General features: G+C 51.8%; 1 long non-coding RNA gene across 1 annotated transcript; it reads left to right on the top strand.

The window, feature by feature from the left end:
* The first annotated feature begins 3,894 nt into the window (after positions 1-3,894).
* On the top strand, positions 3,895-6,873 carry LOC136001341 (uncharacterized). The gene is made up of 3 exons (XR_010607770.1): positions 3,895-4,029; positions 4,361-4,491; positions 6,806-6,873. It is a non-coding gene; the product is annotated as an uncharacterized LOC136001341 (long non-coding RNA).
* The last annotated feature ends 16,597 nt before the right edge of the window (positions 6,874-23,470 follow it).

Consider the following 23,470-nt stretch of genomic DNA (forward strand, 5'->3'; position numbering starts at 1 on the left):
AGTGCAGCTTTGTAAAAAGTCAGCGCCTGATAGACTAAATCATTGAAATGAAGACAGTGAGCCAAATTCAGCTTTCATTTACTGCCCTCAGGAGAGATGACCAGAATGTCATTAATAAAGTAAACAGCAGTAGGTGGCTTATGAGTAAAAGACATTAATTCCTGAAAGCAGGACACACATGGCATCGTGTACGTTGGCCAATAGTTTAAAAATAATTACGTCTGAGTTGTTTATACAAATGTGGCTAGATTTTGGGTTTATCTGAACTGATCAGATCTGTCGTGAAAACCAATCTCAATTCTGATTTCTATCCGGTCTGATGGTTCCCTGACCTATATCCACGGCTTGCAGCGTGCGCGGGCAGCGACGGGGGAGCAAGCGCTGCTGCATGTGTGCCCCCAAATCACAGAGTCAGCCTGCTCGCTGAGAGAGTGCTTGGGATTAAGTGTAATAAACTTGGAAGCTAGGTGTAAATAAAGTATAGGTCGTTAAAGTACTGTAATGTGGTGGCAAAGAGCGCGTAGGTTCCCGTAATGAAAGGGGTCCGTGTAAGCGGGGGTGCTGGCAGCCTGGCCGTCCCCGCAGCCACCAGGGAGGGGGTTTCTGGAGTAAGCCAAGAGGAGAGATGCTGTTTGCGTTATTATCGCTCTTATTTGTTAATTCCCAAACACACGGTAAACCCGCACAACGCCTTGGTTTGCAGTCAATAGCACCCTTTGGACGTAAGGCTTTATGTCGTCTTCGGTGCCGTCTGAGGTTGGGAGCCAAAGCGAGGGTGACGGCGAGCTCGCCGCGCCGGGTCGTGGCAGTCATCTTTCACTTCGGGAGAGGTCCTCTCCGGTAACGGGAATGCTGAAGGTTATTACAATAATAAATGAGTTGGCAGTGCAATTTATATAAGAAACTAACGTACTTTTGTACAGAGCACCGTTTAATTCCTTGTGAATCTCGCGCTCACCGGACGAGCTGCGACTCCCGCGCGGCTCTGCCGAGAGGCGGCACAACCAGGAGCTCGTGTGGTTCATTTCTTGTTGTCCAAACAGCTGTTCCTGATCGTCCTCCCTGCAGGTATCTGTTTGGGGATTAGTAATGCTTCGTGTGCTCGTACATCACAAGAAGTGGATGTGTAATTACATTAAACATGCTTCATCTCCTTGGACTCACTTATCCCGAATTGCTGATATTGGCTCAACTCAATGAATTTTCTTCATAGACTCTTTTATTTCGATTTTAATTCGAAGCTCTGAGTGTGGCGGACAAGTAAAATATCAGAAATCAGCAAATCTTCGCAAAACAAGACAGTTAATAGCCCTCGCTGCTTGAGTCAGAGGTGTGTACCTGGTCGGTGTCACCTACACTGCATTACTTACAAAAAGAATATATATATATGTACTGTTCTATATTGAATATTTTACTGCCATATTGAGTCCGAGCCTGGAAACGTTTCCAGCAGGACAGAGGCTTGAGCAGCCTCTGTGATTCTGAGGCGCTGCCCTGTGTCGGCAGCGACCTGGACCGTGCTCCAGGGCGAAGGCTTCAGCATTTACGTTGCCAGGATGAGAAACTGATAGCTCCCGGATAGCTACAGGTAAGAAATAAGTGAGGGAAATTATGCAGAAGTCAGTAATAAGGGCTAAAAAAGACCTGAAAAGCTGACGTAGGAGGTGCCACCCGCTGCATGCCCTGCAGCCGGGCACGGGCATGGGGACGCTGCTCTGGGTGGTGTTCACTGGTGGATGGAAGAAAAGGAGCCTCGGCTACACCTCGATGCTCGCCGGCAACGTCAGGTTAAAATTAGCCAAGTTCTGAACCTCAAAACTTCCCGGGAAGGCCCTGTAAAGGGTGGGCACCCTCCCGGGCAGATGGCAGAGGCGTTTCCAGAGCGCCCCGGTTTCTTACAGGGTTTCTGCCGAGCACACGCATCTGCAGCGCGCTGGTTAGGGAAACACGAGTCACACTTAGATGCCCAATGCATTTTTCATTTTCCTTGGGGGTCTAATCAGAAAAATCTATGATTGAAGTAGATGAAGACAGTCACTCCAGTCTTTATTACAGGAAAAAAAAAATTAAAAGGGGAAGACGACAGGCATGAAAACTTTAAATGAGAACCTCGTGCCCCTGGAGTGATTCACATCTCTGTGTGTTTTGATCCCCCTGTAGCTGCACAGCAAAATCCATAAAGATTTAGTGTACTCCCAAACACCACCCCGCTTCGCACTCCTCTTTCATGACTGAGTCTCCTTGATTAAATCATGTTTATTTTACTTTATCTCAGCCCTAGGAAACCACAGATTTGCCTACATCAGAGTCCTAGGCAGACCGAAACAAAGCAGTCCCAGCGCTGGGAAGGTGCCCCGAGACTCTATGAGGTTTTTGGCAGGGATGCTGGTGCCAGCCCCGGGGTGGATCCCTGGGTGCGGGTGGGCACAGACAGCGCCGTGCGGCCCCGGCTCTGCTCTGCGCTGGGGGCAACATCTGGCGAGTCCCTTACCCACGGCTGCTGCGCTGGCCGCTCCGTGCCGCCCCAGCTAACTGAAATCGGGGGCGGAAAAAAGGATTTTAATTTTGCAGCAGCACCCTTCCTGTGATGTGCCTGTTTATCCCGGTCCTGACCCCCGCCCCTCACAACGCCCCGCGCCGCGTCCACCCGGGAAAACGAGCAGGAGAACCACAAGCATCCCGCAGCCCCAGAGCCCCGTGGCTGCGTTTCAGCTCTTGCAAAATCATCCTTGGGACTCCGGCGCGGCGTTTCCTCCCTTTTCCCCTGAAAGCACTTGCTTCATCGCTCTCACACGTTTCCCCGGCATCGGGAAGCGGCTTCCTGCGGGCTCCCCCGCATCCTGACCTGCACCCGCCCGGGGACGCGGCAGCAGCGCAGGAAAACTGTTTTTCTCATGTTTTTTCTCATTCCGATCGCATGTGCTGTAGTGGCAGCCAGGAGCTCTCGGGGCGATTCCCCCCGCGGGGTCAGCAGCCGGCAGCACCCCAAAGGCAGCCCTGGGGGACGCTGCGCACCGGCTCGCCGAGCCCTCCGGATCCACAGAGTGCTTCTGGAAAAAAACAAAGAGCTGAGAGTTCGTGATCCACTTGCATTGTGCTTTAATTTCCACGGTACTTAGATCTACCCGTTGATGTTTGAGATTTTTTTCGACTCAGCTCTGTGCTGCAAAAATAATAATTTTTAAAAAATTTCTTCGACCTGGATATAACTGCACTGAAAATTCAAAACGGATATTCTGAGTCTCTTATTAGTTGTGTTTAGCTGGAAGGTTAGCAATCCTTCTTTTTCCCGTAGAAAGAGGAGGATTTGCGGCTGACCATGTCCGAGCGCTGCGTGCCAGGGATGGAGCGGTGGTTCAATGTGTTGGTTTTGTACCTTTACTCACCCCTTTTTCAGGTGGTGATTTCCTGGGCACCGCGCGTGATGGAGCTGCAGGGCTGGAGGGAAGTTCACGGCTGAGCCCGAACCAACGCGGCGTAACAGACTTACAGGCCTCGCATCTCCCCTTCGGAGGGAGATTAGAGCGCGTTTCTCCTCCAAATTCGCCCCAGAAGAAGCGAACTTGGTTAATCTCGTTCAGGGCCTTGTTATCCTCTTTGCCGAGACTCATCCCATTGAACGCGAAGCCTCCGCGGAGGTTTCCCGGAGATCCCAAGGCGGAGGTTACCCTGCTGTTCACACAGAGACTCAATCTGAATTCAGGGAAAAGTGCCGACTATTGCTGCATGTTTTTTATTAATGAATATTTCATGATGAATATTAATTGCACTCCAACTAATAGTCGTCATAATCAATAGTCCAGAAGTTCTAACAGAGCAGTTGACCCCTGCCTGCGCCTGGGACACCTCTTCATGGCTCAGGGTCTGCTCTGATGGAAAATGTAATATTTGAGCCTACACCGCTCTTCAGCTCACTCTTTACGACCAAAATTCCTTGTGCAGGCTGGAATATTTTGGAGCAGTTTTCAAACATCTGGACACGTCAGCAATCAGTCCCAAGTTTCAGGGAATGGTGAAAATCAGCACTGGGTGAGTGCAGCACACAGAAACTCCCATTTCTGTCTACCTTAGTCCTTCAAAACTAGCCAGCACCAGGATCAAATTCTCACTTTTCTTCAGAAGCATCTTCTGGACACAAAAATGCTAATTGCACTGATCTCCAGCCATCGATCATCTTGCGTGGCAGCTGCCAGCAGCGCCGGTGAATTTAATGTGAATTCCCGTTAAGTTGGGGTGGTCAGGAGGCAGCGCCGGGGGGCTCTGCGTGGAAAAGGGCTGGGAAGCTGGAAACTGAAAATTAACACACTCAAGCTAGAAAGAAATTGCCATTTTTTAACTGTGATCTGTCCTTAATGTTTAGGTAACGAAGGGACAGTTGTTCTTCTCTCGCCTTTAAATGAAGATCACATCCTAGAGCCCAAAGAGAAGTGGCACCGCATCGCTGGGCAGCTGTCTGCAGCCTCTGATAGAAGGGCACTTTCTCACCTTCAGGTACGTGATCTTATTCATTTTTCCAGTGATCTGGCAGCACTTCCCTGGGATAACGGAGAAGGTAGATGGCTAATTGGCTAATTCCTTTTTTTTTTTTTTTATGTCAAGTAAGAACAGAAGAGCAGAGAAAAGTGAGGAAGAAAGGGAAGATGTAATAAGACATACTTTCATGTAGTTGTAGTTAAAGAATCACAGAATACGTTTCTTCCGTCTTCTGCAAAGCCGCGGAGCATTTCAAAAGCACCCGCACATTCAAACAGACGGGAATATTGTGGTTCATACCTCTCTTCCATTGATCTCTAATTCTACCATTATCCAATGAAAAATACCAATAGCAATAAACCAGAGAACTAGATGTGCCACAGACAGTCTTCAAACGGATGGCTTGGTGAGTGAGAGGAGGAAATGAAGCACTTAAATCTCTCATCAGATGTTCCGAAAATTATTTCAGCTGCTAAAAATGCTAAACAAATTTTTATTTCAAAGGATATGTTCCAAAATCTTCCCCTTTGATAATTGCTTTTTTCTTAAACCATCTGCCATGTATTTCGTGGCAGTCTCGGCGGGCCGGTGCCCCCTCCCTGAGCGCCGTGGCGAGCGGAGCCCCAGGTGAGGCGCCGGGACAGCCCTGGCTCCGTCCCCATGTCCCCATCCCCGCGTCCCACCACGTGTTCGCAAACCCCGCCTGGCAGGAGCTGGGGACACGGGCTCGGCCTCGCGCCGTTCCCGCTGCTTCGGGGACCTCGCTCTGCGTTCCTGCCATTTTACACTTTTATATATATTTTTAAATCAATTTTTATTATTTATCGTGGTTCATCTAGGTTTAGGTTTAAACCCTGCCCCCCAGCCTTGCAAAACCCTTGAAGGATCATCCTTGGCCCTTTATTTTCGCTCACTGGTAACCTCAGTCAAAACGTTGGCCTCTTTTTTCCTTCTTTCTTTTCTTGGAAGTTCCTTCAGTCACAAAGCAGCTAAAAAAGGCAGCAGTCTGCCTGGCTGCTTTGGTGAGGCAGAGCTCGCTGCTGTCTGCATTTCCTTCTGCTTCTCCTTCCCTTTGTCTGCCCAAAGACAATCTCTCCCGGTGCCGGGGATGCGGTCTCGTAGGCTTTATTAACGCCCAGAAAACAGCAAAGAGATGCTGGTTGATCTCGGCAGCATTGCGGAGCTCCCCAGGGCCGGGTCCCTTGGCCACCCGTCCCGGCCGGGGGGCCCCGCAGCGTGGTGCCTGTTTTGGGGGTGCTGCGGTGCCCGAGGATGCTGCTGGGCTGCTTGGGGCATCACCCATGCAGGCGCTGGACCCCCACCTCGGCATCGCGCCGTCACAGCGGGATTTGCCTCCCACCGTTGTGTTTCTCTAGTCTATACTCTGTGACGGCTTTGTCTGGTTGTCACGCTGGCGTTTGCAATGCTCTGTGCCCGTTCGGTGCAATAGCCTGCTGAAGCTGTGGGGCGGTACCGGGTGGTATCGCTGCGGTGGGAGGACGGGCAGAGGCGCTTGCTGAGCACCCCCTGTTCCCAACCAAGGACAGAGCAGGTGGTGCAGTGCCACCTGCTGGGACATCCTCCAGCTGTCACCCCAAAACAGCCGCGCCGGGGGCCCCCGGGACTCGGGGCAGGGAAGGGGCACGGGGGGCAGCGCAGCCGCTTCCCCCAGGATGGACGGGACGGGAGAGATGGATGGATGGATGGGGTGGGATGGGATGGATGGGACGGGAGAGGGTGGACAGGACGGGACTGGATGGGATGGAACAGAAGGGACAGGACAGACGGGACGGGATGAGACAGACGGGACAGGGCAGATGGGACGGACAGGACAGGATGGGATGGGACAGGACGGGATGGGATGGGACAGGATGGATGGGATGGGATGGCATGGCATGGGTGGGATGGGATGAGACGAGACAGACGGGGCTGCTCCAATGGCAGGTTCCCATTTCCCAGCAAGATTGTCAGCAGTGGCTTCTGTCACTGACAGCTCCACGCTTGCTCAGTCAGGTTTTATTTTTTTTTCCAAAACAACATTGTGAGAAGGTTTCAGATTTGCAAAAATGCTTTCAATTTGGTGATGTTGTTGGAAAAATATTTGCTTCCAAATCAGCGTGCAGTGTAAAACAGAAGGGCTTAATGCTCAGTGCTTTGCATTACATGCTTTGCTAAGGAATGAGAGTACAGCTCCGGCAGCCTTTTCCCACTGCTGGGGAAGCTGAACGCTCTCTGCGGAAAACAGGATGTTATTGCCTGACTTAATTTTCTTATGGGGTTAGGATTTCAAATATCACTCGAAAATACCAAAGCTTGTGCTATTCATTGACAGATTGATGGCCCACACTGTGATTTGTAATACTTTGGTGAACATCTTGAAATACTTATGTCATGACTGAGGTAAGGCTTGAAAAAAACGCTTATTTTGTTACACTTTTGTAAATGTTATGGTTTGTACTGATATTAGCGTATTGCAAACCCAAACAGCGCTGTGCTCAGCTGTGCATCTCCTGTTGCTGCTCGGGGATGTGGCACTTGGTTCCACGTGAGCCCCAGGGGGGCTGGTCCCGCACCCCCAGGATGCGACCCTGGGCTCAAAGCCCCTCACTCGGGGACACCCACCGCCCACGGGCTCCTGCTGCGTGGGGCGGCTTTTTTCCTCCCTCCCAAACCCACGTGCGATATCCACCCAGAGCACAAGCGAGCGGTGAAGAGGTGCGGCCGTCGGGGCAGCGCTCGGCTGGCAGTGGGGCAGGTGTTTTGCAGGACACGGGTCCACGGCTGCTGTTCCCACACAGCACGGCTGGTTCTTGCCCCAGGGGCTCCTCCGCACTATGCCAGGGTGGGGATGCTCCCGTGTGATGCTCCCATGGGTGACTGTGGTGACGATGCTCCCGTGGGGTGGCTGTGGTGGGGATGCTCCCGTGGCGTGGGGATGCTCCTGTGGGTGGCTGTGGTGGCGATGCTCCCATGCGGTGGGGATGCTCCCATGGGGTGGGGATGCTCCTGTGGGTGGCTGTGGTGGGGATGCTCCCATGGGGTGGGGATGCTCCCATGGGGTGGGGATGCTCCTGTGGGTGGCTGTGGTGGCGATGCTCCTGTGGGGTGGTGATGCTCCCATGGGGTGGGGATGCTCCTGTGGGGTGGTGATGCTCCCATGGGGTGGGGATGCTCCTGTGGGTGGCTGTGGTGGGGATGCTCCTGTGGGGTGGTGATGCTCCCATGGGATGGGGATGCTCCTGTGGGTGGCTGTGGTGGCGATGCTCCCATGGGGTGGCAATGCTCCCATGGGGTGAGGATGCTCCCATGGGGTGGGGATGCTCCCATGGGGGAGCCCCACTGCCCCCCCAGCGGTGCTCCTCGCTGAGTGCTCACACCCTGAAGCAGCTGGCAGAAATGGTGCTGGGGCTGTGCTAGAAAGCTGATTTATCATTATTCTCAGCTCTGACACATTTTGCTTGGCTGGATACGCTGTGGTCCTTGGGCTTTTTTTTTTTTTTTTTTAAATTAGACCTCTGAAATCTGATGATCCTAAGGGTCTCTTTTGACATTATAGCAGCATTTTAAATGAATTTGCAGGGGAATACACAAGAGAGAGAAAAAGTCAGGTTACCACAGTGTGTGCTGAGCCATCTGACTGCGGGCAGGGCGGCTCTGGTGGCCACAGGTGCCAGAGGCCCCAGACTGATCCAGCTGTGGGCTGTGGGCTCCCCCCGTCACTGACCCCACATCTTCCCGGGGTGCTGGGACACGCTGTGCATCTTCCTGGGGTGCTGGGACAGGTTGCGCGTCTTCGTGTCTCGCTGGCTCCCGGGTGCCAGCAGTTGCAGCTCATCTGTTGGCAGTCGGCGATGTGCCGAGAAAATGTAGCTATGGGATTTAAAAAAAAAAGGCTATAGGGTGACCAGATGTTCTGGGCATCAAACCAAAGCAGTCTGAGGTAGGGGGAGCGAGACGTCTCTTCTAAAATCCCGTTAAGTTCTGGGGCTGTCTCTGTGCAGAGAGCTCCGTCCTTCGGGGCAGGTCAGTAGCCCGGAGGCTGCAGAAGGCGTCTTTCCCAAAGATGGGATGTTTCTGCATCTCTCTCTCCATCTGACCCCTGGCAATAAGCTGGACCTCCATTAACTCTGCTTTTTCACTGGGCATCCTCGGCTGCCTGGTCAACCTCTCCTTAAGGGATGGACACTGGGGACAGCCCTAAAAGCTGCGAGCCCCCTGCATGGCAGGATGGTGGCAATGCTGTTTTTCTGGATACACTCACGAAGAGTTCTAAAAGGTGCTTGATCCCGATGCGGGGCACTGCGCTCACTGTTTTGGGTCCAAGGCGATCATCGGCAGAGCTGGTTTGCCCCGTTTCCCTCCTGTGCTGGCTGAAGGTGCCCTTGGGCAGGAACATCTCTCTTGCTCCTCTGGTTCCTGGGTATTTTGCTGTATGTGACAAGAGTCAGGGCTGAGCTGGCCTTTATCCTCATACAGGGTTTAACCTCATTAGCTGTTGCTCAGATTTAAGCTCAGTAAGTTATGTGGCTTTTGGGGTAGCAGCCCAGTGGCTCCTGGACACCAAAACCAGCAGAAAAACTGTCCTGATGGACCAGCTTAGTTTCAACTTGAGACCCTGGGATGGTACAGGGGAGGTGAGAAAACTGGTCTCCTCGAAACTTTGCTGCAGATACAGGGAAAAAGATTGTTTTCTTACACCTTCCTCTCTATGATCCTATGATTCTACGACAGTGGGACAAATCCTCACCGGTTTCTCCAGGTGGTTCCCAGCCCAGCGGTTACACTTTACATCTCTCTCCTTCCTTCTCTCCCATCCCCAAATCGTCTGGAATCTTGCTGCTTGGCCCCTTCTCTTCACATTTCCACCCGTTCTTCTCAAACCACATGCAGGGGTTGGTTGGCAAAAGCAGAGCCTTGCGTGACTCCTGGAATAGCAGCAAGCCCCAGAGCAGAAGAAGATTCAGCTTGAAAATGAATCGTTCCCCCTTAAGATGAATGCAAATCAGGGAGCCTGAAGAATAGTGGGAAATCAAGTAAAGTTGAGTCCTGGAAACCATTACCTCCTGCTGGTAGTTTAGGACTGTACAAGAGCCAAGTCCACAGACATCAAAGTGTTTACAAATTAAACTAAAGTCAGCTCTCATGGTGCTGTAGGAAATGGGATGGGCTGATGGAGACCCAATGTGGGTTTCTTCATAATAGAAGAAAATCAATGCGAGAGGGAATTTTATCGTATGAAATTGCTGTGTGCAGCTGACACTAAATTTCAGTGATGGTTACAAAAATGACCTTTCAAACCAGTAGCAGCGTTGCAGTATCTTCACAGTGCTGGCTTTCGGGGCCCACGGGGCAGGTTGTGTCTCTGCACGAAAATGTGCCCGAAAACATTAGCTCCCTTCCCTGCTTTTGGTTGTCTTCTCATTTCTGGACACTGTGGTTTGTTTGAAAAGCCAAAGGGAAGTTCGTGCTTAAAGGTTTTCAAAAGCCGGTTTACCAAGCTCTTGAAATATTGATAGCCAAAATTCCTGAATCCTCCACTGCTCAAAGACAAAAGTGACAGGAATAACAGAGAGAGAACTCTTGGTTACCTGAATTTCTGGCAGTTACTGGAAACGAGCAATTGTTTTCTAGAACTTACTTTTATGAGAGAAGTGTCCCCTACCACATAAAGAAATGAATATGTATGCAGAAATATATCTATGCAGATGTTAAGATACCCACCAGATAAAGTCACCATCCCCTTCCCTTACAGCAAACCGAAGGGGAAGATGTGCTCACCCCGACGAGCATCCCCATCAGCTCTGCAGAAAGCACAGGAAGATTACAAGCCTCGACAGCGCCAGTTACAGGGACATTATCCACAAAGCATGTAATCCTATCCAAACCTTCCGACAACAGTTTCACAGTACGCCAGAATTTTTTTAGGATATTTTCTATTTTCATCCCGTGATCCCATGTAATACATAGTCTTGGCATTTCTTATCACTTCCAACCATGCATTTCTCAATTTTTTTTATGTTTGTTCCAAATTTCAGTGCTGTGCATCCTTTTTGCCTTAGACCAAAAGCATATCACACATTCTCATCATTTTAATTAAACTAGGGCCAATCCAGGGCAAATGTTTGATTTTGACTCAAAAGGTGCATGCAAATCACAAATTCCATTTGGTTCAAAATGGAAAAGGCTCCCTGCTACATCCTTACTGTATATGGAATTAAGCAGTCTGCCAAATTCATGGCTGCACGTCTCTTTAAAAAGTGCCTGTGTTTTTGAAATTAAAAAATGGATTCATACATTAAACGTGAGCTGTGCATGCATTGTTTTAAAGATCCACAGCGAATGCTACACTATAAAACTCAGATCTTTTCACTTGAGGCAAGCGCCGTTTGAATTTATCGACTTTCAACAAGCAAAGGCTTCAGTGCGGGTGCCGGCTGAAATTTGTGTTAAATGTTTGCTGAAACAGTTTCCTGGCGTGTGCACGGTCCCAGAATGAGTTCCTCTTGTGAACGCCCTTGCAGGTGCATCCGCGGAGACGGCACCCGCGGAGGCACGAACGTGCACGGTCCTGCGGGGGCGAGACGGCTTCTGTCCCGTGAAAATCCGTGATTTTCGTCAGGACAAAGCCGGAACCATTGACAGCACAGAGCTGTGTCTCGGGTGGAGGCGGCAGGACTTTGCAGTCCTGGCTCTTCCTTCTCTGCCCGATTTGCTGCAGACCCAGGGCCGGGTACCAGACGTGAGATGCTGCGGAAGGAGGAGACAGATGCTCTTTGGCACGAGGGAACATGCCAGCATCCCCCAGAGACGCAGCCCAGCAGCGGTGCAGGCGCTGCCCTGCTCGGCGCCACCAGCAAGTGCTTGTTCGGTGGCGTCGGGAAAGACCCAGAGCCGCTGGCTTTGTCCTCTGCTGAATGTCGCCTCCCCACCCTGGGAACGCTTCTCAGAGAGGTCATCGTTATCATGAAGTTGTTCCTTCTTCCTGTTTCCCAGTGCTGACGGGACAGGAGTTTTGGATCACTCCTTGGTTTTTATCCGTGGCGAGTTCCCCGATGTGACTTTTTCCATGGCGCTGTGGGTTCAGCCGAGCAGCGGCCCCGTGGGGGAGCAGCCGGTGTCCTGGAGCGTGTCCAGGAGGCAAGAGTGGGGCCGGGTCCCGCTGCAGAGCCCCGCAGCGCCCGGGGGCGATGCCCAGAAAACCACGAAACGCCCCAGAAAACTGATCAGGAGGGCCCTCCTGGTCCTATCAGCCACTGGCACAGTCCTCCTCCGCTGGGTTTTCAGGTCCTCATTTCCCTTCCCTGCATGCTGTCCTCAGGATCTTTTTTTTTTTTCTTTTTTCCAGAGAAACCGTATTTGAGTTATTTATTGATAGTGCATTTTCACATGAAAAAATCTACAGGCTTGTAATTTGGATGTAATGTTCCCCAAAAGCCATTCAGGCAAAATTTCTTTTTAACTGTGGCTAATTACGTATACTCTGTTGCTCGATACCAAAAATAAGAGCATCCAACGTAATGTTTATTATTTCTCTCACAAAGGGGAAAAATCATAAATTCTTTCTAATGGGATCTTTAATAATAAAAAAGAACATAATCATTACTATCAAAAGATGTATGGCTTCCATGGGGTTTATTTACCAGCATTTTGTCTGATTAAATCTCTGTTACACTCACAGCATTAATTATTGGAGACTAATTAGGCAAAATTGCAATGTAAACCCTAACGAAAAGTAGTCTCTCAAACCCCAAACTCTCCTCGCCGCCCCCTTTCAGCTAGGTGAACTCTTTGCTTGCAGCAAACAGCAGATTTTGCTCGTTCCTCCATTTGTCACCGAGTGTCCCCACGTCCCCAGGCAGGTGACGCTTCCCCCGACGGGCGGTTTGCCGGCCCCAGTCGCACCGTTGGCTCTGTCAATGTTCAGCTGGACTATTGACGGTGCGGGTTATTTTCCAGCTTTGCCAGGAGCCGTGCACGGCTCTCCTCCCTCCTTTGTGAATTCTCTGAGGTGCTTTGATTTGTTTTTCTCGTCCTTGTCTGGGTACCGGCTGCACCGCGACCCTGCGCGGCTGCAGCGCTCGCAGCGCCGATCCTCCCGCACGCCAGCTGCTTGCTCAGCTCAACAAGGACACAAATCTTTTTCCTCCCCAAGGGGCAACTGTCCTGGGGTCCAACCTTTCTCAGGATGTCTGAAACGGAGTGAATTTCTGCTCACCTGCAGTTTTTCAGAAGTGCAGAAGGAGGGATTAGGCAGTGCCACGCTGAACCTCAGCTCAATGTGCTCTGTCAACTCCCTTGCTCGGTGGTGGGGATAAAGAAAAGGGAAAAGAAACCAGGTAAATGCAGTGCTGCTTTTGTGAATACTAGAGCCATTTAATTAATGTTCAGTATCTCTAATTTGGGCTGGCAGTGATATGAACCTATATCTCAGAGCATCTCAAGGCTTCTCACAAACAGTGTGCAGAGATCAGTGCAAACAACACTCGAGCATGGGCGGGCGACGAACAGAAAAAATCCTTTTGTCTGGAACATACTCCAGGAGTTTTTGCACGTCTTCCGTCACCCACCTCTCCCCCAGACTAAACAAGCCCAGCTCCTTCCGTCGTTCGCCCCAGGTCCCCTCTGCAGCCCGGGTGGCCCCTGCCGTGCCCACGCGGAGCAGCCCCGTCCCGCGCGCCCCCGCGGCTCAGCCCGCCCCACGCGCCCCGCGCACGGCGCCCCTGCTCCCGCACCCCCTACGGCCTCTGCTTTTTCTGCGGCGGGATGACATTGTGTGCTCAGCCCAGACGCAACCCAGATTGCTTTCCTTGGAAAGAGTCCCTTGTATAATGTTTTCCTAAATAAAAATAATCATTACGTGAAGCTGCGTCCTTTCTAGTTTCCCAGTGAGGCACATCTGTAGGGTGGGTTTTTTTTTTCCAGTGCTTAACATTTTCCCCCGCCACCCGTAATCGTTCATATTGCACAGAGGCGATCTTCAGCACAGTACACTGTAGATTCCTCACCATCGGAGCCGTGGCTTCTTTTTCACATTTATTTCACTGGGCTTTCCATATCGATTCCATCTCATCTGGCTAAAAATAAATGTGGAAAGTGGGATTTCTGTGCCTATCTCAGGCTGACGCAGCTGCCGAGCAGATGTAGCTGCTTTCCAGTTTTCCTGTTTGTAAAATGGGTGCAGCTAAATCTGTCTGTAGCATAATTATTCGCTTCTATGACAGACTATGCTGTAAAGGATGTGGCACCTACGGCTCCTTATGCGTTTTCACACGCTGTTCCTTGTTGCACAGGCTCATATTTTTGCAGGTTGAAGGCCAAGAACATTGAAGTTACTTTTTACAGGGAATAAGTTGCAGGAGTATAAAGAGTAAGCCCGTTTTACGTTTGCTGGAGATCCAGCCTTGTATGCTGCTCGTTTTTTCAGGAAGTAACATTCATCCATTAGCATTTCAATTTACTTATTATTTGGATAATGCTAATGCATTTCGAAAGGCTTTCTAAATTTCCATGTTTTAGATGGAAACATTATTCGGTATCAAAAGAAGTCCTTGTTCCATGCAAGAACGCGATTTCTGTGCTAATAAATCTTTCCAATACTTTTTTCCAGGTTCAAGCCCACTTTAGCCAGTGCGGCAGTGGCTGCTGGGGAATGGACATGGGCTGCAGGTGCGTTTAACTCCAGAAACCGGGAATCTGAGCTCCCCTCTGTGCACCCTGCACTATTTCACAGAGCAGAGGACATGGAAGGTGTTTTCTTTACACAAGCAATAAAAAATATTTAACGGAAATGTAGAGATTTGTGCCCAAACCCACAGGAAAGGTGCAGCTGGCCCCGCTTTGGTCGCAGACGCTGTTGAAGCACATTAGAACTCCATTACCACGTCACCCGCTTAATCCCTCAGGCAACCGGGATCGGAAGCATTTCACCCCGTTATCGGTATCTACAAATGCGGTGGGCATCCGAGCTTGATTTCTGACCGGGGAGAAGAAATAAGTACTTCTGAGGCTCGTTTTGTCTGCCGTGGTTTGACGCCTGCTCCGGGATGAGCTGAGCTGGGGTGCTGCAGAATGCTCCACCTCATCCCTCACGTCTGCTGGCAGCTCAGCTTCCAGCAGAAAAGTTTGCAAAGTTTGTAATTTTTTTTTTTTTTTGTGCATGTGCAAAGGCATAACACATTTTTGGGTTTTGCCATGTTTTCGCCCTGCAGGTGCTGAGGAAAGCTGGAACACCCCCAGCTCGTGGTTGACGTGAGATCCCAAGCAGTGTCTGAGATCCTCGGCAGAGACGGAATAAGGACGGCACCAAGAGAAATAACATTACGCAATAGCTACACGTCATGGATGGCAAGGACCGAGGGCAACCAATAATTGCTGCACAGCTTTATTGGTAGCTAATTAAAAATAGATCCAAAGATGTCATGTAACCGTTGCTTTTGTTTGTAACCACGCTTTAGCTCTGCTGGACTGTCTGTACCTCTGGTCACGCAGACACACAATTTATTGTTCCGTGGAACCGCTCTGTCCCCACAGGCCAATTAGGCAGAGCTGCCACCTCCTGAAGGACGCGCACGTGAAGCCACATGTCTTTGCGGTAACCAAGGCAAGTCAGCGCTTCTGCTGCTTGTTTCTGATCTTCCCCACGGGTTTCCTGGGAGGGTTTTGCCCTGTGAATTATGTTTTGAACCTTTTAATTTATGCAGAGAAGATGATTCTGTGAAAGATAATATTGTGAAATTATCTACAGTTATTACTGTAATAGTGAAATGGTGATCTTAATAATGACACTACTAAAGCTAGCATTTCATTAGAGGAGGGCGACTCTGGCTCTAACGACTCACTTTGATACACCGCATCCGTGATCTGCTAATTGCACCCTCAGAATCAAGTGCTGATTCACTGACCATAAACCTATAGCAGCACAAGATCAGAAAGTCCCCAAGAGCAGAAAGTGGAGCACGTTCTCTTTGCGGTGCCCGTCCGTCAGGGGGACTCGCGGTGCGTGAGCCCGGGGAGCGGGGGCACTGCGGGGCTGCCGAGGGGCCGCGGCTTCGGGCACGCACCAAACCCTGCCGCCGCGGCTGCTGGAGCCGGAGCAGCGCCGGGATCCCCCGGAGCACCCCAGGGCCCCCCGCAGCACCCCGAGCCGCCGCGGCTCCGCGCAGCCCACCTGTGCCCGCTCCGAGGTTCCCTTCTCCCCCCGTCTCCTGCTGGAACTCGTTAAATGGAAAGAAGGAAAGGAACAGGCATTCTCTGCCGGCTGGTGTGTGTCGCTTTTCTCTTTTCGGCACTGAACAGACTGTTTACAGGGGTGAGTTCTACAAAATATTTGGGAATGGTAATTAAGTGGAGAACGGGCTAAACAGAAGAACAGCAGAAGTTTTACTCCAGCCATCCATTCGCTAGAGCTCCTTTTTACCCCTTGGTGAGTTACATCAACATCTCCGCTGCATTTTTCATCATTACCTAAGAAGATTAACGGCTTTTGGATGCCAGTGTGATTTTAAAAGTCCAGTCTCCCCTTAGCGTGCGTTCTCATTGTGTGAGTCCCCAGCCAGCCCCGCTGCGGGTTCCGGGAGGACTGAGCTCTTGGAGGAGCACGGGCAGGGCACATTTCCAGATCGCCCGGTCGGATGTGTGGCAGGACTCCGGGACAACCTCATGGGATGTGCATACCAGCAATTGCTGAAATAATCTGGCCCCCAAAGCTGTTCAGACCATACATATTAAGCACACGTCAAATAATAAGGAATAAAGACACATTATTGGGGAGGCGGAACTCAGAGCTGAGTTCCCCACTGCTGCGGCAGAAGCCCTGTCTGCGAGTCCGTCCCCTTATTCCTGAGACCCCGGCCAGCAAAGCTTGGCCCAGTGATGCATATTCCCAGGATAAATAGTCACACGTAACATGGGCTTGAAAACTCTGAGAGCTCGCAAGAGAAACAAATAGACCCACAGGATGTTTTTACAGAATCATCAGGCAATAAACATAAGCTTAAATCTAATGCATTTGACGCGATACATTTGAGTCTCTCAGAAATAAAGAACAAATTGTGGGGTATAAAGGGGCAGAAGGCCTGAGAACAGCTCAGCGAAGGGACTCAATCTTAACCTGCTAGATTGGTTATTCCTTGGTGGTTTCTAACTCCCTGGTATGTGTGTGTTATGGATATTACATACGTGATTTCTACAGATATGTGCATTATGTAGTTGTGTGTGTGTGTCCACAGAGGGAGAGGATCTGTTATGGTTAAGGTGATTATTTTAGCATTGTCATCCTGCACGCCTAGCTGATGCGGATATTTGAGATGAATGTTGATACTATTGGTTTCCTCTTCTGATCTTTGAGCCTTTTGCTTTTGATAACAAAATGTAGACCGATCCACAAGGAATTATTTGAGTGATTTTCCTAAGACCGTCCTGTTCTTTCCGTTGTAGGATATAGGTGAGGATTTATATACACCGTCAGCAGTGTATAATCCGCCTTCTCTAACCTGTCTGGCAGCTCCTATCAGAGCGTGCTGCGAACAGGGAGAAGTGTGTGGAGTCAGCAGTAACGGTGAGTGTGCAACGTGCAAAAATAAATCGGTAAAAAGGAAAGGAGAGAGGTTTAAAACTTGATGATGAGGTTCCAGGAGAGCAGCGCTCAGCCAGGCAGCCTCGCTCTGCCCATCCCGCATGGGGCCGTGGTGGTGCCGTGGGGAGGTGGCGGTGCCGTGGGGCTGTGACACTTCCATGGGGAGGTGGCGGTGCCGTGGGGAGGTGGTGGTGCCGTGGGGAGGTGATGGTGCCCTGGGGAGGTGGTGGTGCCGTGGGGCTGTGGTGGTGCCGTGGGGAGGTGGCGGTGCCATGGGGAGGTGGCAGTGCCGTGGGGAGGTGATGGTGCCGTGGGGAGGTGATGGTGCCGTGGGTGGTTGTGGTCCTGTGGGGAGGTGGTGGTGCCATGGGGCCATGGTGGTGCCATGGGGAGGTGATGGTGCCATGGGGAGGTGGCGGTGCCATGGGGAGGTGATGGTGCCATGGGGAGGTGATGGTGCCATGGGGAGGTGGCGGTGCCGTGGGGCCGTGGCGGTGCCGTGGGGAGGTGGTGGTGCCGTGGGGCCGTGGTGGTGCCGTGGGGAGGTAGTGGTGCCGTAGGGAGGTGGTGGTGCCGTGGGGCCGTGGTGGTGCCATGGGGAGGTGATGGTGCCATGGGGAGGTGGCGGTGCCGTGGGGAGGTGGCGGTGCCGTGGGGCCGTGGTGGTGCCATGGGGAGGTGATGGTGCCATGGGGAGGTGGCGGTGCCGTGGGGAGGTGGCGGTGCCGTGGGGCCGTGGTGGTGCCATGGGGAGGTGATGGTGCCATGGGGAGGTGGCGGTGCCGTGGGGAGGTGGCGGTGCCGTGGGGCCGTGGTGGTGCCGTGGGGCCGTGGTGGTGCCGTGGGGAGGTGGCGGTGCCGTGGGGCCGTGGTGGTGCCGTGGGGCCGTGGTGGTGCCGTGGGGAGGTGGTGGTGCCGTGGGGAGGTGGGCGCCACATCCCGCTGGCTGCACGAGGTGCAGCGCTGCTGCACGCACAGGCAGATTGCCCAGCAGATGGTACAGCCTACTCTTGGAGAAATATTTGAAAGGGCAACAAAATACAGCAGGAGCCATTTGACAGTCCACATGGTTAGCGCAAAATTAGCCAAAATGACTCCGCTGGCAGCACAGCCAGTGCTGAGCAAGGCTGGAGCTGCAGCCCAGCGAAGGAGCCCAAACCCTTGGAGATTCAGGGGCTTGGAAGACAACCTTTGAGGGTCCCTTCCAACCTAAACTACTCCATGATTCCATGGTTCAACAGAAGCGTTGTGCTCAGCCGTGGCCTCTGTCCCAGCCAGCGCTGCTCTTCTGCAGCACTGGGGGCGTTCGGCTGCCTTTAACTGGAAGCACTGGTGAGCCTCATTCCCAAATTTCACTGATCGCATCTGGACCACGCAAGCTTAACCCGGTACCAAAAAACCCCCGGACTTGCGCGTCAGGTCAGCGGAGCTGGGAGAGGGACGGGGACCTGCAGCCACCAAGGGATTCCTGCTCCCCCCGTCCTCCGAAACAACGGACCCATCCCGTGTCCGAAGGACAAGACGGGGGGACACGCGCCACCCCCCCGGCCAGGACACAGCGGTGCAGCCCCTGTTGGTACAGGGGTGTCCTCCTGCAGAATAGAAAGGCAAGGGAGGAATTAGCGAGTGTCCTAATTAGAGCCCGGAGAGTCACTGCATTGCCACTGATTTAGGCAATTAAAGTCTCTGCCACCCCAAAGTTGGCATCTTCAGGTGGCTCGTAACAAAAATTAATACCGCTGCTAACTGTGCACCTAGTCATGCTGTAAAGTAAATTAATTACTGCAACAGAACTAATAATAACAGTTCGGGCAGGATAGGAGCAATATTATGGTTTACCATCAGAGACTGTGCGGAGGCTTTTGCCTCTCTGCTGCCCATGAGTGCAACCCGGCAATTGCTGACTGTAACGTTTCTATTGTATAGTTTATGCTAAATATGCATATCTTAATTGCATTAGTCAAAATAATTAGCTAATATATTTTTGCATAATGACGAGGTAAGCAAATATCACCATAGCTCAGTGCTTCTTGCATGAGTAAATTTGGAAAATTAATAGACTCCCAATTTCCTAATTATCTGTCTTTTATTCCAAACTCAAACAATGAAATGCTATTGCACACTCCTGAGCATCTTGTAATTTAGTTTGCACCTTGAAAATTTTAAAGCACCTGTTTTTCTTTTTCCTTTTTCCCCGCTTTGAAAAGGAAACGCGAACAAGCCTTCCTCCCCTGCGCCGTCTCAGGGAACGAGGCTGCTGTGCTAAAGTGGAGGATCAGAGCTCGTGAGCTCCTCGTTCTGGGCCCCTGTGCTCTGGTTTCTGCAGCTGCCGCTCCACGGAGCCGACTCGGTGCTCAGACCCGCTCCAGCTGCAGCGCCTCACAAACTGCACCAGCTTCTATATTTCCATGCAAACTGCAGCATTCCGGAATGCGTCTGAATGTGAAGCTTGTAAACTCGGAAACACGGGTCGTTAAGAGAAAAACCCTGCGGGAACGGCTAAGCGTTCCCTCTCTTTAACCTGTAGACAGCACGTAAGCGGAGAGCTGGGAGCATCTCTGAGCACCGCTGGGGAGCCCACATCTGCAAAGCTGATTCTCCCAGAACCTTTTCGTCCCTGCCTGGCAGGAGGGGGCTCGGACACCGGGAGACTCGCTCGGCTCCCGGACTCCTCCGCAGCCAAAGGCAAAAGGCAGGTCGTCCCTTCCCTCCCTGCAAAGAAAGACGCTATTTTCCCCACAATTCTTTTAGCAACGCATTTTTTTTTTCTGCTAAACCTTCCTCATTCTTTCTCACCGGGTAAAAGATTTTATTCTAAAATATCAGAGCCGGGCAGTTAGAAAGCAGTCGCAGCCGCCCGTTCAGCAGGCTTGCACTCGTGTGGTTGGTGTCGCGTGCTGTATTGTTGCAGTTGCTTTAATCAGATCCTCGCGGGCCCCGTTGCCACCTCTGCACGCATCACGGTTGTTCGAATTCTCTGGGAAGAGCAGGAATATTGTGACACGTCCCTTAAAAATGAAAAAAAAACGTTCATCTGAAGGGAAGGAGGCTGTCGAGCTGATTTTATCTGTCTTCTCCTCGAAAAGAACCCACGGCCTTTTGCAACGCAGCCGAATCGCGGGTTGGAGAGGGAGCAGAGCGGTCTGGTTTGCGGGCGCCCCGCGAGCGGGTTTGCCGCAGCTGCTGTGGAACCGGGCGCCGTTCGGAGCGTTTTTATGCAAATGTCAGAATGTGCGGGCTGCGCGCACACAGCGGCGACCGCGGCGCGCGGAACCCGTGTTTGGGATATCGCTGTCACTAGCCGTCTCCTGAAACTTCTGCAACGTAAACGAACCAGCTGGTATTAGAAAAAGTGTGAAGATCTCTTCTTTCTGCCGGGGATGGGAGAAGGGAAGGGGAGTGGGTGTGTTGCCAGGTTTGCCACACAGGGCTCGGAGATGCGGTGGCTGTGAATGCGGCTTTGGTAGTTTGGGATATTATGACTTTTTTTGTTGTTTTTTTGCTCCACCGTGTTCCATGAAATCTGCGGATCTCGTCACTCCCATTTGGCGGGCAGCCGTTATTAAGCCTGGTGACACATTCGCCTTTTGGAAACCCTCTCGGGTGGGGATCGCGGCGGGAGGTGGGACCCTCGCCATCAATCCTGCCCCTTTTCCCCTGAGCTCGGGGTGCAGCCGGGGCCGCCATGGACCCGCGGGGGGATCCTCGTCTCCTGCTCATCACACACGTGCAGCACGAGGGACACCGGCGCTTTGCGCCCAGCGTGTCCTCGCCCGGAGACGCAGGGCAGAGGAAACAAGTTAGAGACCCGCAGTACAAACTTGTCAGTGTGTCTTTGTAGCGTCGCTTCTGGTTCATTTCCCGTCGGGTCCCCCATCCACAGCCAGCCGCTCTGCGCTGTCAGCAACGTCACAAAAGTGATTTCTTTATCAAAGGTCATTACCAATTATTTTGTGAAGAACTGACACGTCGGTAATGACCCGATTTTATATATATATTTTTTTTTAGTGTAGGTCATTTTTATTTCATTATTGTCATGTTATGGCCTATCTGCTTGCAAAGAGGCATATATTAAAACCAGCAATTTCGCCTTCGTGTCAGAATTATTGCCCTATATTTCATTTGCCATTTTATCTACTGTTCTGGAGAAGATCATAGCTTGTTAGTTAAAGTGTTATATAAACTAACGCACAGACACACACAGGCGTGCTCCTCTCCCAACAGTTTCACTCTGTATTTTGACTCTTCCCTACCGAGACAGCAGTAAAGAATTTCCTGCCTATTTACTTTTAAAGCCAGAGGATGACGGCTGGTGCCTGTTTTTGCACCACATCCTTCTCATGGAACAACAGCAGCTCCCAAAGGGAGCTTGCCCCAGTGTCATCTTTCCAAAGGAGAAACTCTCTGCAACATTTATTCAGGATCTCAGCAGCATCTTTCCGGGACTCTACGTGCTGGTGCCTGGGCAGGCACTGTGCAGGGTGAGCAGGACTGGTTTGTGATGGAGCATCCCGATGCGTGCACGGACACGGAGGAAAAGAGCTCCACGCATGAGTTTATAGTCCCCGCTGGGAACTATCAGCTAAAACCCACACCAACAAACCCCAAAATGCTCCCACAAACCCCCCAAATCTAGGGGAAAATGGTAATATTGAGTGCAATCTGTTCTTTCCACACTGTTTGGTTTATTATTAACCACCACTACTTTGTATTTCTTGTCGCATCTTGCTGGTTAGCAATTCCTTGAAGAAATATCTGGGGTTGCAAAACACTTATTTGTTCAGTGGCAAGAAAACTAGGCCAGGTCCAAGACTTGGGAGCCATGTGAGTGTCAGTTGTATCATAGGGGTTCAGGATAATTATTGCAGGACCCTATAAAATGTATTAAATTCATCCTTATTAAATCCTAGAGGGCTTAGAGACTATTCTGCTGTTTATCATATGGCTTTAGAGTTTATCATGACTGCCTCCTCACATACGTAGGAATGAATAAGAAAGGGGAAATAATTTTGAAAACTAACTCATAGCTTATTTGGTCTGTTTACATTATTTCTGTGTCTGTTTAGAACACACAACAAAACGTTATCCCAGTTAATGACAACTCAAAGCAAAACTCTGCTAGTAAGGTAATTCTGGAATGGGGCTGTCTGGTGTTATCCTTTATGTTTCCCCATTGCCGTCAGAGTATTTTAATAATTTTTATAATGTACATAGCATTTAATTATAAATCAGTTACCTGGCATAAGTAATTTCAGTGTCCTTTAATATAACAAATCTCCGGCGTGAAATTTCGGAGCAAAGACCTGACAGGTGGTTGTTGTTATTCTGCAAACCTGCCGGTCTTGAGCCGCCCTGGTGCTGTGATGGGAGAGCCAGGGCTGCCAGCCGGGCGGACGGGGACCGGGGGGACGGGGACCGAGGGACAGGGACCGAGGGACCCCTGGACCACGAGCACCCCTCGGGGCAGGGGCTGGGGGGACGGGGACCGGGAGGATGGGGACTGGGGGACAGGGACCGAGGGACCCCTGGACCACGAGCACCCCTCGGGGCAGGGGCTGAGGGGATGGGGACCGGGGGGACAGGGACCAGGGGACCCCTGGACCACGAGCACCCCTCGGGGCAGGGGCTGAGGGGACAGGGACTGGGGGACCCCTGCACCATGAGCACCCCCTGGGGCAGGGGCTGGGGGGACGGGGACCGGGGGGACAGGGACCGGGGGACCCCTGGACCATGAGCACCCCCTGGGGCAGGGGCTGGGGGGACGGGGACTGGGAGGATGGGGACTGGGGGACAGGGACCGGGGGACCCCTAGACCACGAGCACCCCCTGGGGCAGGGGCTGGGGGGACGGGGACTGGGAGGATGGGGACTGGGGGACAGGGACCTAGGGGACGGGGGGGACGGGGACTAGGGGACCCCTGGACCACGAGCACCCCTCGGGGCAGGGGCTGGGGGCTCGGTGTGCCACCCACAGATGGAGAGGTTTGCGTTGCTCTCACCATCACCAGGCTCTGACTGCGGGGTGCAAGCACAGGCAAAGAGGCCAGAGAGTTAATTAGCAGCAATTATGATTTATTTTCTTCAGCATAGGAGCAGCCCGGAGAGGAGCATGCCTGTGAGCAGCACCTCCGCGCTCTGAGCCATCGAGGAGCTGTCAGAGAGCGATGTTCCCGCCTGACCTCACCCTTCCTCCGGTTGGATGCAAGGCAGGAACATTTAGGAGAGCTGGAAAATATATATAATGGCTGCCTTTTGCCAGATGTGTGAATAAAACCAGATGTGACAGCTAGGCTAAGAACAACTGCCTGTCAGCTCAGCGCAGGGCTGGGCAAAGCGGCCCCTGTTGGGCTGCGGGGAGGGAGGGTCGGCACCAGCATCGCTTCCTGACCTGCTCACAGAAATAGCTGCCCAGAGGTTGTGGGGG

The sequence above is a fragment of the Caloenas nicobarica genome, chromosome Z (assembly GCF_036013445.1).
Source record: "Caloenas nicobarica isolate bCalNic1 chromosome Z, bCalNic1.hap1, whole genome shotgun sequence".
NCBI classification, from domain to species: Eukaryota; Metazoa; Chordata; class Aves; order Columbiformes; family Columbidae; genus Caloenas; species Caloenas nicobarica.